Raw genomic sequence first — 18,549 nt, forward strand, 5'->3', positions numbered from 1 at the left:
TACTATATTTACAAAAGGTTTGGTTGAAATGTTAATGTTTACACATAACGTAGCTATGATAGGAAGGGTTGATTCAATGTGAATGTTGAGTTGTTGAAGCTGCAGTTCAACCTTCATCATAGTGCAGTGTTTGGGATTAGATGCCGTTACATTCTTGACCACTGAAATCTGGATTCCTATTTGTCTGAAGAGTTTCAAGAAAAAGTCGGTGACGAAGAAGTTCAAAATTAACTTGTTACATCGTTTCAACATCAGAGACACCTAGACCACAAAATATAGGGTAATCTAGATGAAGAGGTATTGTGAAGGAAACAGGATTTTTCCGGACATTTGCCATCGTTCAGTGAAACAAGAAAACAGTAACACTACGTTTCGAGATCTGCAATCTGATCTCTTCTTCAGGTAAAGAACTAACCTAATACATAATTACAAACTAGGTTAAAATAAACAAATCTTACTAAAGCGTTGTGGCACGCCTAAGTCAGGAATTACAACGTACATGTTGTCAACTTCACTAACACTAAAGACATGCACTTAATACAAAACTATACAAAACACTAATCATTAAAACTAAACTACGGAATACAGGTCACAATACGTCTTCACTGTCTACTAACCACCTACGACTGACCAGAGGGACTAGCCAATGGCAATCGTGACGGCTGGCTAAAACAAGATGGCGGAAATACAAGGGAAGGGGAACAGGAATGGGCCCTTTCGTTATTATTGGTTCATGCGAGATGAACTTCTTAAAACCATATTATAAACCAATATTATAAACCATATGTAATAAACCAATGCGGAGTCACAATATGGTTTTTAAGAAGTTCATCTCGCATGAACCAATAATAACGAAAGGGCCCATTCCTGTTCCCCTTCCCTTGTATTTCCGCCATCTTGTTTTAGCCAGCCGTCACGATTGCCATTGGCTAGTCCCTCTGGTCAGTCGTAGGTGGTTAGTAGACGAGTGAAGACGTATTGTGACCTGTATTCCGTAGTTTAGTTTTAATGATTAGTGTTTTGTATAGTTTTGTATTAAGTGCATGTCTTTAGTGTTAGTGAAGTTGACAACAACATGTACGTTGTGATTCCTGACTTAGGCGTGCCACAACGCTTTAGTAAGATTTGTTTATTTTAACCTAGTTTGTAATTATGTATTAGGTTAGTTCTTTACCTGAAGAAGAGATCAGATTGCAGATCTCGAAACGTAGTGTTACTGTTTTCTTGTTTCACTGAACGATGGCAAATGTCCGGAAAAATCCTGTTTCCTTCACAATCCTTCCATCGTCAAAAATAACCTTTAAGGGAAGAGGTATTCTCTTCAAGTGCACTACGATGTGATAAACACAATCTCTAAGCACGGTGGAGCAACCAAGTTTTCTACACAGTTGGTGACATTCAACACAAACTTTTTACATAGTTTTGACGTCAAAGAAGCCTAGATTACAAAAGAGATATATCTGGTTTGCCCAGCAACTATCCAATGTAATCTAAATGAGCAAAGTGGAGCAGGAGTGAAAACACCCTTTTATTAATTTTTTTATTTTGAATTTGCTTCCTTCTTTTTTTACTTGTGTTGAAATGATAATAATAAAATGCAGCAAAATTTGTCTTAAAAAATTGCTATTGGCAACGGGAGCATCTGAAGTGCTGTGTTTTAAAATGAACTAAAAACGTAATTTAATATTTAAGAATTGTATGTTTCTCAATGCTCAAGTTTACAAAGCTCAGAGCTTGAATCTTTTTCCATGTTAATACAATACTTTCTGAAGTACAAAATTTATATTAGCCTTTTTTAAAAATATTATTGCAACACTAAGTAAATGGCTGGAGTCATAGATGAAATTTAAATGATTTTTACATATTACTGGATGCGTACAAAACAGGCTCCGCTTTCCTTTGGTCTGAAACTTATTTTGCTTGAACGCATATGTTAAACACATTCTCCTGCAAATTATACTTACTTATCAGCATGCTACTTTAAACTCCATTACTTTATCTACTCAGATAATATTGCTTATCGGTATAAGTTATCTTTGTTGAGCACTTCCCTAACCATTTGTTCTTCAATTCAGTGGAAATGGGTGTTTTTAAAATAACCCATAGATTTGAGTGACATTTTCTTGAAAGATCAAAATGTTAAAGATTTTCTACGAGATCAACATGGGAACACATTAGAAAACAACATAGATTCCATTGCCCTGTATATTCAATCAAAAATTCAGATAAGTTTATCATAACAAGAGTGAATTCAAACAAAAATATCCTTAATGGTTGAAAAAATGGATTTGTTTTTAAGTCTCTAATTTTGATGGAGACACCAGCACCTTGGATAGAGGCAACAGCTTGGGAGGAAGATTCAAAAGTTTCGAGGAGTGTGGTCCTAGAGCCTAATTATAAAAACTTAGAACCTCCGAGTCTCAAGATTCAAGATCTTTATTTGTTTTTAAACATAGTACATATATTCAGTTGACATCATCAAAATACTTATCAGTAATAATTTTACAGTTATTTCATAAAACCACTCTAAAGTTTAAAATATTAATAAAGTTACAGATTTAACAAATAATTAACAACAAAAACACTATAAACAACAACAAATGACAATAACAAGAGATTAAAAACAACAAAAGAATAAGACACATCTAAAATTTTGTATCACTAGTATCACAGGCAAGGTATTCATTGACACAATACAATGTTATCTCCTTTAACCAGCTATTAATTAGAATTAAACCTCTTAATACTTACTAACCAAGCTCCTTCAGGCAATTTATTAAAAAGTTTTATTTCTATAAAAACGTGGCTTTTATTAGTTTTTTTCTAGTCTAATTGGTGGTAAGTCAAGCTTATTTAAGTTTCTTGTTTTGTAAACATGTGTGTATATCTTCTGATTTGATATAATTGAAATTTTCTTTAACTTTCATTGGACAAAGAAATATCTGTACAAGGCGATGTCATAATGTGAAATTCTCTAAACATAGGCAAACACGTCTCTATGTCTGGTATCCCTTTAATTATTATTCTAAGAGCTTTCTTCTGCCATACAAAAGCTTTATTAGATACCCTAATGTTACCCCATAAATTGACACTATATCAAATGTGTGTGAAAAAAAGCATAGTAAGATATTATGTGCATTTCGTTACTAACACAGAACTTAAGCTTACAAAGTAAAAATACAACTCTAGCTAACTTTTTACAAACGTTTTTTACATTGCATTCCCAGTTTAACTTACTATCTAAATAAAAATACCAAGCAGTTTAATAGTACTCAGTAACTCAGTAATACAGCAGCTACTCAGACTCTCATCAATGCTGCTGCTTCTCATTCGCTTAATCAATAGTAACTTTATCTCCCGATACTACAAGCTCTCTAGCTATAATCCACGTACAAATTTGTCTAGCAAACAGACAATAGACAAACATTTATTGTATAATACGTTTTCTGCTATCACAATGTAATAAAAACCTGTACATAGTCAATGATTAAAACTACATAACTAAACTTATTCTAAAACATTACTTTTAATACATATGTTATTGATATAAAAACATAAAAAAAGTTGATTAAATCCAAGGCTTAAACCTATTTTACAATTTTTTAAAAGATATATTTTTATTATTCGTTTTCATCATCAAAAAGAATTTATTTACGCTATAATATATTTTTTTGACAAAGTGCTTCTTTTAATTTTTTTGTAAATGTAGATAAGGGAAGTTTTTTATATTACTGTGCAATATTATTATATAATTTCAAACCTAGATAAAGAGGACTAGTTTCAAATTTTATTAGTTTATGTGGACATTGAAACAAATTACAATTTCTTGTGTGATATCTATAATTAAATTTGTATTTTTCAAATTGATCAGGATTCTTATGTTCTAATTTAAGCATTAAAATATATATATATATATATATATATATATATATATATATATATATATATATATATATATATATATACATGACAAAGTAAGGATGTTAAATTTTTCAAATAACGGTTTACATGTTGTTTTTGATTTGCAATGACCTATTGTTTCTAATAATTGATTTTTGACTAATAAAGAGTTTTTTTTCACATCTGAGCAATTACCCTACAAAGTAATCCCATAACTGACGAGTATACATGGGCATAATACACAGCTATACCAACTTCCAAAGATGTTATTCTAAGTAGTATACTCAACGCATACCTGGTTGAATTAAGTTCCTTATTTAATATATTGATATGGTCAGAAAATTTTAATTTAGTGTCTAAATGTAAGCCTAACAATTAATTGTACTACTTGTGAATTATTATTAAACCCTTTACAAAAATGATCATTTCTTGATTTAAAGCGTATTAGTTTTGTCTCGATTTAACAACAGACCGTGAGTAAGGAAAATTTTGTCAAGTTTGCCAATGACATCTTTGGTGTCAAGTTCTAAGTCAAAACATTTTTCGTCTAATTAGAGCAGTTGTATCGTCTGCATATAAAGAGGCTGCAAACTTCTTTATGGAGGTAATTTGGCAGATCATTGACATAGAAAATGAATAACAATTGGCCCAAGATTTACCCTTGGGGTACACCATGTTTTACATCTGCCCTATTGGAACAATATTTTCCTGATTTACACAGTATGAAGTGATCCAGCACCGACACACCCATTTGTGGTGCAAAACCTTAACAACTAAATTACTTAGCTTCGTTTGGAATAATAACCATCCAATGGTGAAGAACTAAAACTCATTATATCCCCTTTCCATCTCACATAAAATTCATGGAGTTTTTACTGTCTTGAAATCAAGGTACGGTTTCGTTGTAACTAAACAATTAAGGGAGTACATTTGAAAATAAATCAAAATAATGTAAATATGTTATATTCTTACAAAGAGCAATATAAATATTTTTACTCTAATTGACACAAACACAAGTGATGTAATGGTTCTGTATAACTTAGTTAATAAGTAGCAACATTCATTATTATGGTGAATTTCAAAAGGGGATGAATATTTACTGAATTACTTTTTTAATCTCGTGCTGTTTTCACATTTTATCGATAAATGTATTGCACAGGGTTATAAATCCTCAAGTCTATTTTTATATCATATTACACCTTATGTTGGATTAGAAATTGATATCGTACTGCTTAGGTATAAGTATCTTCAATAAGAATAATAAGTGCATGCAATATACAAGAATCACCAGAGCCTAGGAGATGCTCACCAATACAGCAGTAGGAATAACACAAACTTTGCCATGCTGATTCACCTCACGCCCTCTACGAGAAGAAACCGTGCTACGCAGGACCCAAGCTGCTCAACCTCCTACCTGAACAGTTAAAAAGAATCTGTGAAGACAAAACCTTCAACAAGCATCTCATGGAGTGGTTACTGGAGCACACCTTCTACACTTTGGAAGAATTTTTCAACTGGAAGAACAACTAGACTAATCTCACTTCATTTACCTTTACATAGATTTTAATCAAGACAACTTATATCTGAACTTCTTTTAACCAAACTTTTTGTTTATCTAACAGTGTTGATGCAACTTCTGTTCTCAAATAATATTTAAATAAAGAAGTTTGTCTATTGTCTAAGTCTCCAAACCTTTTGCTTATCTAACAATGTTGATGCAACTTCTGTTCTCAAATAATATTTAAATAAAGAAGTTTTGTCTATTGTCTAAGTCTCAAGTATTATTTTAACGCACTGGCCACTACAATATTATCTAATATTTTAAATTTGTACAGAAAAACGATTATATTGTTTTGCTTACAAATTATTTATTATTGTTGGGGTAACATTTGTCATGAATTATATATCACAACTGTTTTGTAATTTTTTGTCAGAATGGGATGAATAAAATTGTTTTTATTCTTTATTCGTACAACTATTGTATTTTCAAGTTCAATAGTTAGTGTAATTCAGAAACTGTTGATTGTATTGATCTGTGAATAGTTTAATTTAATTTAGTAAGGAAGTTTAATGAAGTATATACTCTTAAATGGGCCATTTTAAATCAGTGTTACACTTACAGAGGGTTTTCCTTAAATGCACACTTTGTTCTCCCACTGTGCGACAGAGCAGCCAAGTATTCTACACATAACATAAGCTATGGTGGGGAAGGTTGATTCAGGGACTATGAGTTGTTTATCCGGATTAATTGGGACCGAAAGTGATCTGGACAAACCAGGAGTACAGTAAAAACAAGATAGATTATAAGGAATGTATTTGTTACAAATATAACAGTGAAAGAGATTCAATTTGTGATTTTGTTTCACAGAGATGTAATATAGAGAAAACAAATAAAAAGTAATGTTTTGTAGTTGTTTTAAAAAACCCAGTGAATGTCTTATTTAAACATACTCAGCTCCTGAGTATATTTCAATATTTAACATATTGAAACAGCTCCTGAGAATTATAATCACGGAGAAGTTTCAAGATCATTATTTCCAACGAAGTATATGACTATCTTTCAACATCAGCTGATCTAGCTGTGCTGTGATATCAGAATGGTCATAATATCTTCCGCTTTTTCATTATCACATTGGTTTTCACCATCCTGTGTTACTGTTAAATATCAAGATTTCTGATACTCTTGTTGTGCATCAATGCCATTGTCGGTCTGTGGCCAACCATTTACAATAATTTGTTACTATAATGTACGCATTATGCTGAATACTAAACAAGTGTTAACTGAAAAACAAATTAAGCTGAAAATTCAATAAAAATATTTTCTTTATTAAAAGATGTGCATAAATCATTAATCAATTTTATGAATTGAATTTCCAAAGAACACTTTATAAAATCATTAGGAAGTTGAAATAAGCATTTTATTTTGTTAGAACTCCCAGGTGGGGTAACTAATTATGTGAAAGAGTTGAAGATAATATCGTTTTTATGTTTAAATGTCTTTTTAAAAATTCTTTATACATATTCAAATCATTAGTTTTGAGAACATTCTTTATGTCATAGTTTAGATATTTAAAATTATCTGATATTAACTGAAAACATTCTTTTCTGGCATATTCATAATTTGGGCATTGTAGTACCACATGATTAATTGTCTCTTCCTCACCCAAAGTACAATTCAAACATAATGGAGTAAAATATTTTTTAAATGCAAACATCTTACTGTTTACTCTGGCATGACCCAGTCTCAGGCGATAAATTATGATGACTTCCTTCCTGAACAGTTAACTATTTTTAAACCAAGGAAAATAACTTACCATTTTTACAATATGTTTTTACCAGTGAGCTTCTTGAGTCGATTCAAAGATTACCTGATAGTCTTCAATCCCCTTTCTTAAAGTCCTCCTAAGGGACATTAATTTCTAGAACTTTCACGCCTGCCGTTATTGTATCTCTGGCTAATAATTTGTCCACTCTTTCATTAGATTCTAGTGAAATATGCCCTGGAATCCGTACGAACAATATATTTTTTTATCTAATACTTTCAACTCATACACTATGCTTATAATTAATTGGTTATTATTCTTACCTTTGCTATAATTGAAGATTGCTATAACCGCCACTTGAGAGTCGGTACATATAACTGCATTATCATATTGAGTATTATTGATAAATTGCACTGCTTTATATATAGCTATTAATTCGGCACTATAGCTAGACATATATTTGCTAAGAGAATATAAGGCAGTGGTATTGGTCTGGAATCAGAAAGGCAGCGCCACACCCAGCGTCAGTTTTGGACCCCCACAGTGTAAACATAAACATAACCTAAATAAAATCGCGACATTTTTTCTAACCAAAATTGTTTAAGAGTTTTGTTTATTCGTATTCTTTTTTGTTACTTATAAATGTGTTAATCTTGTATCGCCTTCTATAATATTTTCTTCAATAAATAAGGGTAATTTAAAATCCCAGCCGTTTTTAAATCCTTCCATTTCCATGTTAGGCACCATTTCAGTTATATTATTGAAAGATGTTATGAATAGTGGTAACATTCTTTTGCCAGTAAACACTATTTTGACTTAACATATTTAAGTAAACCTGTTTCTAAATGCTGGGTGGTTATTTTCTAAAAGTATCTTGTATACCGGTACTAAGTTATCTGTAAGAATATTTCTGGTGTCTAGTGGCATCACAGCAGCTTCAGCTTGTAGTGCTATAACTGGTGTGGTGCAAAAGGAGCTAAGGCAAGTCTGAGTGCCTGATTTTGAATTAAATCTAGTTTACCCAAATCCCTCCCTGATATATGACCAAACAATGCACAACAATAATCTAATTTTGATCTTATTAGGCTTGTATATACTTGTGTGGCAAAATTAGGGTTACAGCCCTTTGTTCCACAACTAATACATTTAATAATATTTAGATCTTTAGAACATCTATTTAATTGGTCCATAATATGTTGTTTAAAGGTTAATTTATGATCCAAAATGATCCTAAAATTGTAATGTCTCTAAATGGAATAAGGTGACCATTAATTGTGGTAATTCTAAGCAATATATGGGTCAACCTCGATTTTTCTCATATTACAATATAATGTTCCAATAGTCAATTAGAAAAGGAAATGACTAGAATTTCTTGCCGGAAAGCAGTTATAGGGAGCAGGCAACTCATATTACAATATAATGTTCCAATGGTCAATTAGAAAAGGAAATGACTAGAATTTCTTGCTGGAAAGCAGTTATAGGGAGCAGGCAACCGCGAGGATTACCTATTAGTGATCAGGGGCACTGACGTGATCTGGGCTTCAAATTTGGAACTACTCGAGTTAATTTTTTTTCTAAAAGAGCAAGCAGCGCGAAGCGCTGCGCAGCGGGCAAGTATCGTGCGTGATCTTCGTATATACTGAATTGATTCAGGCCAAAAGGAATGACACAGATTCCTTTACCAGATTTTTACGGAGATTTTGTATTGGGCGGATTATATTGGTTTACTTTGCTTTCCAGCATGTAATTATGTGTTTAAAATTGTTTTACATACATTACCTACATTATATTGTAATATGTAATAACAATTTATTAGAAATTTTTAATAAAAAAAAGGATCAGCACGATGCCTGCCCGCTGCGCAGCGCTTCGCGCTGCTTGCTCTTTTAGAAAAAAAATTAACTCGAGTAGTTCCAAATTTTAAGCCCAGATCACGTCAGTGCCCCTGATCACTAATAGGTAACTCTAAGCAATATATGACCGTCTGGCGGTTGCCTGCTCCCTATAACTGCTTTCCGGCAAGAAATTCTAGTCATTTCCTTTTCTAATTGACTATTGGAACATTATATAGTAATATGAGAAAAATCGAGGTTGACCCATATATTGCTTAGAATTACCTTAATTGTGAGTTAGTCAATGCTGACTTGTCTTTTCCTTGAAAATCATACAGTGTTGCATACAGTATTGCCAATGGCATAGTGTAGCGGGTACGGCAGCTATCGCAAGATAACCAGATCAAGAAATGTCGAGCGTGGCTGCTGCTTGGATGGGTGACCGCTGAGCGATCCTGTCCTTGCAAGCAGCCCGCCTGCCCGGCCATTTGTGGTGGTTCGGAAGTTGCCTGTAAGCCGTTGGTCCTCAGGTTAAGTGTTAGAGAGGGCTTCTTAGCCCTAACTTCGCCTGGTAAAATAAGACATTCTTTACTTTTTTTCCACTTTTTTTTAGTGTTGCATTTTGATTCATTCAAAACATCATTGTAAATTATCAAATACACTAATTAGTTTCTGTGAGAAATATACGACTATGTCATCAGCATGCTACAAAGACTTCATTTCACTGGCTAGACTTACATTAATTTGAGAAATATATATAGTGAATAACAATGGTGATAACACCAAGTTCTCCAATTACATTCTTTTCTTTCTTCAAGAAAACGCTTTTCTCTCACACTACTAGCACCATCAACAACGGGGTTACCACTGACCAACACCAAAAACAAAAATCCTCATTTACCTACTAAATAATAAATAAAACTATAAAAGTAACACTCATGACACACTCTTGAGGACAGTTAAATATGTTGCCATATTTAATATATTAACTTGATTAATTTTTTTCTAATAAAATTTTCAACTAGACCAATATACACTTTAAGTTAATAACCCACAATTTAATTTTTCTCCCTGTTAACGTAAAAACTTTAATCTTTACTTAACTTTATACTTTAATTTAATGTAACTGAAATCCTTATATGTGCATCAAGGACATTATGAGTTAGGGGCTCCAGCTTGCAAAATAAATTTTCTAAGGAGAAGTAAAATTAACAGAAATGAAATATTTCTGTCTTTGTGCTAGGAGTTAAATGGTTATTCTTCTCCTGTATATAATTTTAACTTAAATTAAAAAATGAAAATATGCCAAATTTGTAAGTCACTGGGACATAAAAGGAGCCGCTAAAATGAAAATGACCAAAACACTGTTTCACCGGAATTATGTATGGCCCAATTTGCATTCTGAAATAATTTATATACACTATTCTTGACAACTTGTCTGTTTCAAAGGTTATTTTAACAAAACTAGTGTCTAATAGAAATCCATTAACTTATTTTTTAATCTTTGTACTTCTAAAATAGGGTACTCACATGTTGTCTCTTGTAGGATTTCTCCTTCTGTGACATCTCTTTCTACAAATGCTACCCCTGATGTATGAATTCTAATTGTTGGTACAAACACATTAAATTGGGTTACGTGTATTGACGTTACTATATTATTGGCGGCAACATAAGATTTGTAAGTTATTACTAAGTTCTTACCTGCTCTATTGATGAAATCAACATCGGTATGATGGGACTTTATTATTTTACCGATTCGAAAAGGATTGATATTTTGTTTATTTTTATCTTGAACTATCACTTCAAAAGGACCAACATTCCACTCATTGTATAGTCTAACAATATATTGTTTTTTGTGTTGTGAAGATTCTGGTACTGAACTGTCCACTTTACTTTGGTGCACTAAATCAGTGGGGTCATAAATATTTTCTGCCTGATCTCATTTTCTTTTATTTTGTATTTCAGTAATATCCATATTAGCTTCAGAATAAGTATGGTCAATAATAGAACTTACCGCTTATTTTATCTCATCGCCCTCCATATTTTCAAGATTCATGTTATCTGGGTTGGCTAGACCTGCAGACATGTCAGGCCCAGCCGTAACAAGTTTGTGAAAAAGTTAACTCTACTTTTGATAATTCTTAAAAGGATAATCTTAAAAATGTATAATAGAGACTATGGGTCTTAGTGGTACAAAACAAAAAAGTGTTAGATATTTACATACTAACTACTGTATTTACCACACAGTGACAAACAAAGGGTTAAACACTGCTCAGCACAAGGCTGCAAAGAAGCTCCTTAACAGTAATTTTACAACAACTTATCAGAACGACTTTTGATTCAAACACGAATGATTCTTCTGAAGCCATGCTGCCTGTCTGTTAGAATATTGTTATCTTGTAGGTGATGGAGAACGTGTTCAAGTACTATTTTTTAAATTACTTTGGATGTTGTAGCAATGAGTGAAATAGGCCTATAGTTTGTAATTAGTTTGAGACCTGGTTGCTCTTTGATTCTCTCTCACTATTTATAATTTCCAAAATCGCTTTGCTTTTATTTTATGAAATTTTTATATGGTCAGCACTTGTTTGACGTCTTAGAGCCTTTAATTTAAAATCATATGTTTTCTTTAGTGCAATCATTTGATTTTTATCTTCCTACGTTCCACTTAAACGATAATTGAAAATCCCAGTATGATCTGAAATTCCATTTTTCAGCACTTGCACATTTATATTACACATCTCTATATTGCTACAGATGACATCTATCGAGAAGGATGAGTCTCTGGAGATCCTGGTTGGTGGGAGATCAATTCTTGTAAAACCGTGATCGCGTAGAATTTTGTTAAAAAGTCGTTTCTCTATAGAGAACCAGATTGTCAATATTCACATCTCCAATCATAATGGTGTTATTTTTCATTGTTTTTAGTGTGTTGAGCACTTCGCTTAATATGTCAAGCCTTTGATGAACAATCTCTAAATGTTTATCAGGAGGGCGATAAACTCCAATGATGTTTAAAGGGGATACAGCAAATTGTGAGTTACAAAATAACCATACAGATGCTTCAATATGCAAGATTCAATTACCTTACTTAGTATGGGGACAATTGCAATTGGACGATAGTTCTCAGGGTTATTTCTGTCACCTTTTTTGAAAATAAGTGTCTCTTGGCAACCTTTAAACATTGAGGAAAACTACCCTCAAGAAACATACAGTTTACAAGATAAGTAAGTGGAGCTAATTATTGCATCTATTATGCTTTTGATTACGTAATTAGATAAACCAAATACATCCTCACTTCGGGAGTTGATAATTTTGTTAACTACGTACTTAACTGTTTTTTTTTTTAATTGATTTCCACCTGAAATAATTTTTAGATATTTCAAGACAGAAAATTGCTCAAAAGATCCAAATAATTAATATTATTTTACATGTCATTTACTGTGTTTATCTGTTTATTTATAAATTAGTTGTTCAATACATCTGCAAAGAGATAATTTTTTATTGTGTGCATATTATGTCCTGATTATTTTTCAACAATTTCCCAAGCCTTTCTGCATTTATTTTTTGTATTTTTAATCAATTCATCAAGGGACTTATTTCAGCTTCACTGATAGCTTTGTAGTATAAATCTTTAAATTGCATGCATTTTTTTTGTCTGAAGTTAATGCAATTAAGAAAGTGTGCATCGACTGGAGCAAACTCCCAAAGGAGTACACCAACTCCTCGAAAAGTGATCACCTGGTTTAAACCTTAATTTAACACTCAAAGCAATCGCACATCATAATGACGAGAAAGAAACTAAAGGGTCATACAATCACTTCATGGGGACGATCCATAAAATCCAAATCTCTATTGGAATTTCATCTACAACCACAGTTGTCACATCTCCGCCAATCTCTGTGAAACTTTGAGATCCCAGTGAAAGCATCAAAGAGTTTTTCAACAAACACATAGAACACTACAAAATAATAAACAAGAATACTATTAGGGACAACTAATTGATAATACTGGACAACCACTAACAGGAAGAAATAGCCAAACTCCGACAAAAAAACTGAACACTACAGCAGACATTCAACCACCAACAGGGAGAAGCAGCCAAACTCTGACCAAAAAACTGAATCCTACAGCAGACATTCAGCCAACAACAGGGAGAAGCAGCCAAAATCTGACAAAAAAAACTGAATCCTACAGCAGACATTCAACCACCAACAGGGAGAAACAGCCAAAACTCTGACCAAAAAACTGCACACTACAGCAGACATTCAACCACCAACAGGAAGAAACTGCCAAACTCCAACTAAAAAGCCGAATACAACGCACATGAATGCTGCTCTAAATACCACCCAACTAAACTATTTTTTTGGAACAATTGAAAAATAAGAAAACCTTTAACAGCATCACAGTGTACACCAAAAATTACAACCAGACCTCTAAAAAAAATCAACATAACTGCCAAAATACATATAACAATACTGCACCAAAACATGGACAGACTAGCAAACAAAATAGAAAGGTTAAACCACTTCTTAACCTCCACAAAACCTGTCACCCTAATCTTGATGGAACATGGCTTAAAACAACCCGAAATTTTAAATACTAATATCCTAGAATATTCATTAACTTCAGAATACAGTAGAACAAATTACCTAAAAGGGGGTTATCTATAAAAACAATAACTTTGGCTACACTGTCGAACCAGAAGACATACCAAACTTCAGTAAGGAGCTCCACTGTGAAATAGCATCAGTACAAATCAAGCAAGGTCGCCAAAACCTCCATATTGTTGGTATCTATAGAGTTCAAGGACATCTGACATCTGAACTTGTCACTGGATAGAATTTCACAATCACTTGATAATATACATACATGGAATAGCCCTGTTATTCTTATAGGAGACAAATATAGACGTACTGTCACCAAACTGTGACCAAGTCAAACTAAATGAAACCCTATTGAGCTATAATATGACTCGTATCGTTTTACCCATGACAAGAATAATTCCAACAACAACCAGCTCAATTGACTGTGTTTGCACCAATCTCCAACCAGTTGACATAATAGTAGACATCCTTCACACTGGTTTATCTGACCACACAGCACAACTTTGTAAAATACAACACTCTGCTCCAGCTCCCCAGATTCCAGTATCTTACCGTATATATTTTAACTGTAGGAACATCACACATCTCAAAACTGTCCTCAAGCACTCAAGCAAGAATCCTGGGAAATTGTGCTCGCTCAGGATAGTGCCGAAGATGCATACAAATTATTTAGCCAAACAGTTGCACTGGCAATTAATCTGACCTGCCCCATGGTGAAAAACAAGAAATAAACGTATAAAGCTCAATAACATCTTTGACCATGAGGCCTCATAGCTTAAGCAAGCATTTGTAGAGGCCCAGGAGAGATGCCTTCTGAATGGTACAGAAGAGTTTAAAAAAAGACATGATGGATAAGAAAAAATCTTATGATTTGAAATTAAAGATCCTTAGACGCCAAGCAACTGCAAATACTATTTAAGAAGCTAATGACAAAATTAAAGCACTGTGAAGCGTAATCAATATTGAGTGGAAATCTACCAAAAATACACAAGTAACAATGGAGCTGATTATAGATGGAGCCAAAATTCAAGATCCTAATCTAATTGCTAACCACCTTAACGTATATTTTACTAATACTGCAAATGACCTTTTAAAAAGCCAACTTTTAATGCCTCAACAGCCTCCAGTAGATACTACCCATACACAACCAATACGGAATATGTTTCTTTATCCAACTAATGAACATGAAGTGCTAAAGGTGATCGAGTCTCTTTAGAACAAGACATCAACTGGCATTGAAATATCTCTGCTAAGCTACTGAAGACATATAAAGAAGAACTTACCACACCATTTGTACAAGTCATCGTCAATCAATCATTCAGAAATAGAATTTTCCAGACCGATCTCAAAATTTCAATAGTATTCCCTAAATTAAAGAAAGGAGACGTCTTGATCCAAAAATTACTGTCCTATATCACTAATATCCACATTTTCCAAAGTTTTTGAACAATTAGTGCTTCACAGACTTTTTCAACATTTATCTCTTCATCAATTACTTACCCCACATCAACACGGATTTCTCAAGGGAAAATCCACCACATCAGCCATCATCACCCTTGTTGAATCTCTCATAGACTATCTTGAAGCCTGTAACACATCAACAACAATCCTTCTTCACTTCAGCAAAGCTTTTGACTGCCTTGACTACTCTCATGTGATGAACAAAATGAAGATATTGGGTATAAATGGAACTACTGCAAACTGGTTCAAAAGTTTTTTTAACAGGAAGAACTCAAATAGTTGAGCTAAAACACACATAGAAAGGAGTAACAAAATTAGTGAGATCAATACCACTACCAGTGATAAGAGGTCCCCACAAGGCTCTGTGCTGGGTCCCGTACTTTTTATCTTGTTAACAAATGACCTCCCAGAATATGTGGCAGAATATAAGGAAACACTGATGTATGCAGACGATACTGTCCTCCTTCTCAGTGAAAAGATCCCTGACATGCTCGAAGTCTGTTCATCAGTGGCATTAAATATGGCTATACAATACTGCCATAGTAATAGCCTGGTTGTAAATGAAGATAAAACCTAACAACTGGTGTTTGGCAGGAAAAGAGAACAAGTAGGACGACTTCCAGATATAGAAGCATCCAAAGAGGCCAAGTATTTGGGAATAACTATTGATGAGCACCTGACATGGATCCCTCATAATGACAACCTATGCCGTAAACTAAGTAACACCCTCTATGCCATCAAGAGGATAAAATCCATAAGTAGTACCAGAGTAGCAAAAATTGCATATCATGCAATCTTTGAATCACACCTGTGGTACGGACTTGGAGTTTGGGGCAACTCATGAACAACAAACTTGCAGCGTGTCCTTGTGCACCAGATTAGAGTGCTTGCAGAGCTCAACAACAGAGACAGCTGTCGACAGAAATTTAAAGAACTGAAGGTTCTAACAGTGGTTTGTTTGTACATCTTAGAGGTGGCCACTTATGCTAGCACTCTACAGCTACAGAGAGGTACCAATAGACACAAATACAATATTTTGCAGACAAATGCTACGTTAGCCTTTTTTATGCACAGTTTAACTTAGTGATTCTTGGCAACATCTCTGTAAAAAAAATGTCTATGGGAAATTTTATAATACTCTCCACCGCTAATAAAAAATATATTCCACAGTAATTCCAATCTCTCTTTGTTGTCCCTTGTATATCTATAATTTTTGGATGTGACTTGAAGCCTAAGTATTCACTGAGTTTATTTGCCACAGTTTGAGTTGGAACACAGTTTGAATTATGCAACGAATTAAACCGGTAGAGCAGGGATTGGGATTTATTAAATACCAATAAGTTGCAGTAGGTTCCACTGTAAGCTATGTCTCCACGGGAGTTATTTATAGGCATTAGAATAATTTCTTTTTCAGAAATGTATAGATGGACCAGGACAGCAGCATAGTCACTCAATAATTTAACAGACAGATGGATTTAATATATACATTCTGGTATATGAGCTAATTACTCTACTATATAAAATATCAAGATACCTTTGGATTGGATCATCAGTGATATAGTCACTCACATCTAGCAGGTTAGAGAGAAATTGTTTCATCCTGGTAAATTCAGACTTTATTGTATTAAGCATGCTCTTTAAATTTAAGTTTTCATTTTCCTTTTTTTGAAACTGTTTAGTTCATATTCAAGCAGTTTACTTTTTATTCCAACATATTGATATTTTTAAATTTGAACTCTTGACTAATTTTATTATTACTGTCATTGTGATTGTTGTTAAGTAATTTAATGATAGGAGACTGTTTTTATTCATTTTTAACTTAGATCTAGATTGTACTGTAGAGCTGTTATTTCTTTCTTGTTATTAATTCCCCCACCTTAGTGTTGTTACTCAATCTATCAATAAATGTTGCTCGGCTGTCACAACAATACTGTATAGCCTTCATTAGCCATTGACCAGGGCCAAACAGTGTAGTGTTACTCAGAGATATCAATATTTGACAGCTAGACAGATAACAGCTGTCTGGTGGGATGTAGTGAGGGAGACAGTTTCCAACAGGAAATAACCACAGTAGACAGGAAGTTATATCTTAACAACAGTTATATCTTTCTGTCTTGAATAAACAGAAAATCAAGTAAATACAAATATTTCACTCTAGTTGCTTGTTATCTTCTCAGTTAGTGTTAAAATATATATAGTTGTTTTAATTGTCTCTAAACATTAGTAATTTTCAAGAATTTTTCAATTTCCACTGAACAAGAAAACATGTGATTTTTCAGTCTGCTAATGTAAGTAATTGTTTATAGGCATCTACTAATAATAGTTCACTACAGAACACAAAATTTAAAAACGCATTATTATCTTAATACTTATCCGAAATGTTTCTCACTTATCAGATTTTAAACTAAACAATAAAAACTATTTAGATAGGGAAAACTCATTAACAGTGCACACAACAATCCAACAATTACAAAATAATCACTGACTAATTATTGTAGATCCATGGATTTAAATCAAAATTGTCATGGATTTTCTTTGCGAAAAATTTTAACTGACATTAAATAATTGAGCGTTTTCGGAGAGAAGGTGAAGACCCAAATCAAAATTGGTTTTTTCATTTTACCTAGCCAGTAGTTATGAAGATGTTATTTTGGACTGTATTGGCATGTATAGTCTTTTTGTTTGGAGAAAAACTTCAGAAGAAAACTAAAACAAAATATCCAATATAAAAATATTAGAATCAACAACTCACACTAGATTGATGCTTCAAAATCTAAAAATCTATTTTTGACAATCTATACAGGTGGGGTACTTAATTTACTACACCTGAAAAATTTCATCTTAAAACCTATAAAAGGACATCTTGCCAAAATTGTAGCATCAATATGCCTTCATGAATAAGCATCAAATCAATTCAAGCATCAATGCCTTCATGATTCTCACCATCATTAATTATTAATGGATGGTGGGAAAAGAAAAATGAGTCCAAAATCAAATGAAAAAGTGTAATAATTTTCTGTCTTAGTTGGGTAATTTACCTTGATAGTTTTCCCTAGAGGTGGCAATACTGATTGGATGTAGTGTCCATTCTTTGTATAAGACCATGGGTTTGTAGATTGTATTGTTTCAACATCATGATAAAAACACAGAAAGACGAGTATTTTATTAATTATGTCTTACGTTGTTATTAAGACACATAATATGTTTGATGATTGTTCAACAAAAAATTTAAATACAAGTACAGTAGATATGAAAGTTGATTAGTACAAATAAAATTACTTAATAACTAAGTAATCATGTTTGCCAACTTTTAAATTATTCGAAATGAAAATCAAGTACCATTTGCAGAAAATTTTCCCACTTACATGGATACAGATTTTGCCTTAAAATAAGATTTTTTGTTTTAGTTTTTCATTTTGCTTATATTTATAAAGAAAAATAATTTCAATCCTTTTACTGTATACACATTGGATAACTAAAGCATAA

The 18,549-nt window shown here is 32.9% G+C and overlaps 1 protein-coding gene across 2 annotated transcripts in view; it reads left to right on the plus strand.

The window, feature by feature from the left end:
* The first annotated feature begins 16,513 nt into the window (after positions 1–16,513).
* The window catches only part of LOC124367850 (probable cytochrome P450 CYP44), a 28,966-nt gene continuing 26,930 nt past the window's right edge, over positions 16,514–18,549 (plus strand). The window contains exon 1 of one of the 2 annotated variants that reach the window (XM_046825012.1): positions 16,514–16,641. The gene's annotated coding sequence lies outside the window, so the exon portion shown is untranslated. Of the gene's footprint in view, positions 16,642–17,185; positions 17,352–18,549 lie in introns of those variants that run through there. The other variant, XM_046825013.1, reaches the window with a different exon arrangement.

The sequence above is a fragment of the Homalodisca vitripennis genome, chromosome 8, assembly GCF_021130785.1.
Source record: "Homalodisca vitripennis isolate AUS2020 chromosome 8, UT_GWSS_2.1, whole genome shotgun sequence".
Classification (NCBI taxonomy): Eukaryota; Metazoa; Arthropoda; class Insecta; order Hemiptera; family Cicadellidae; genus Homalodisca; species Homalodisca vitripennis.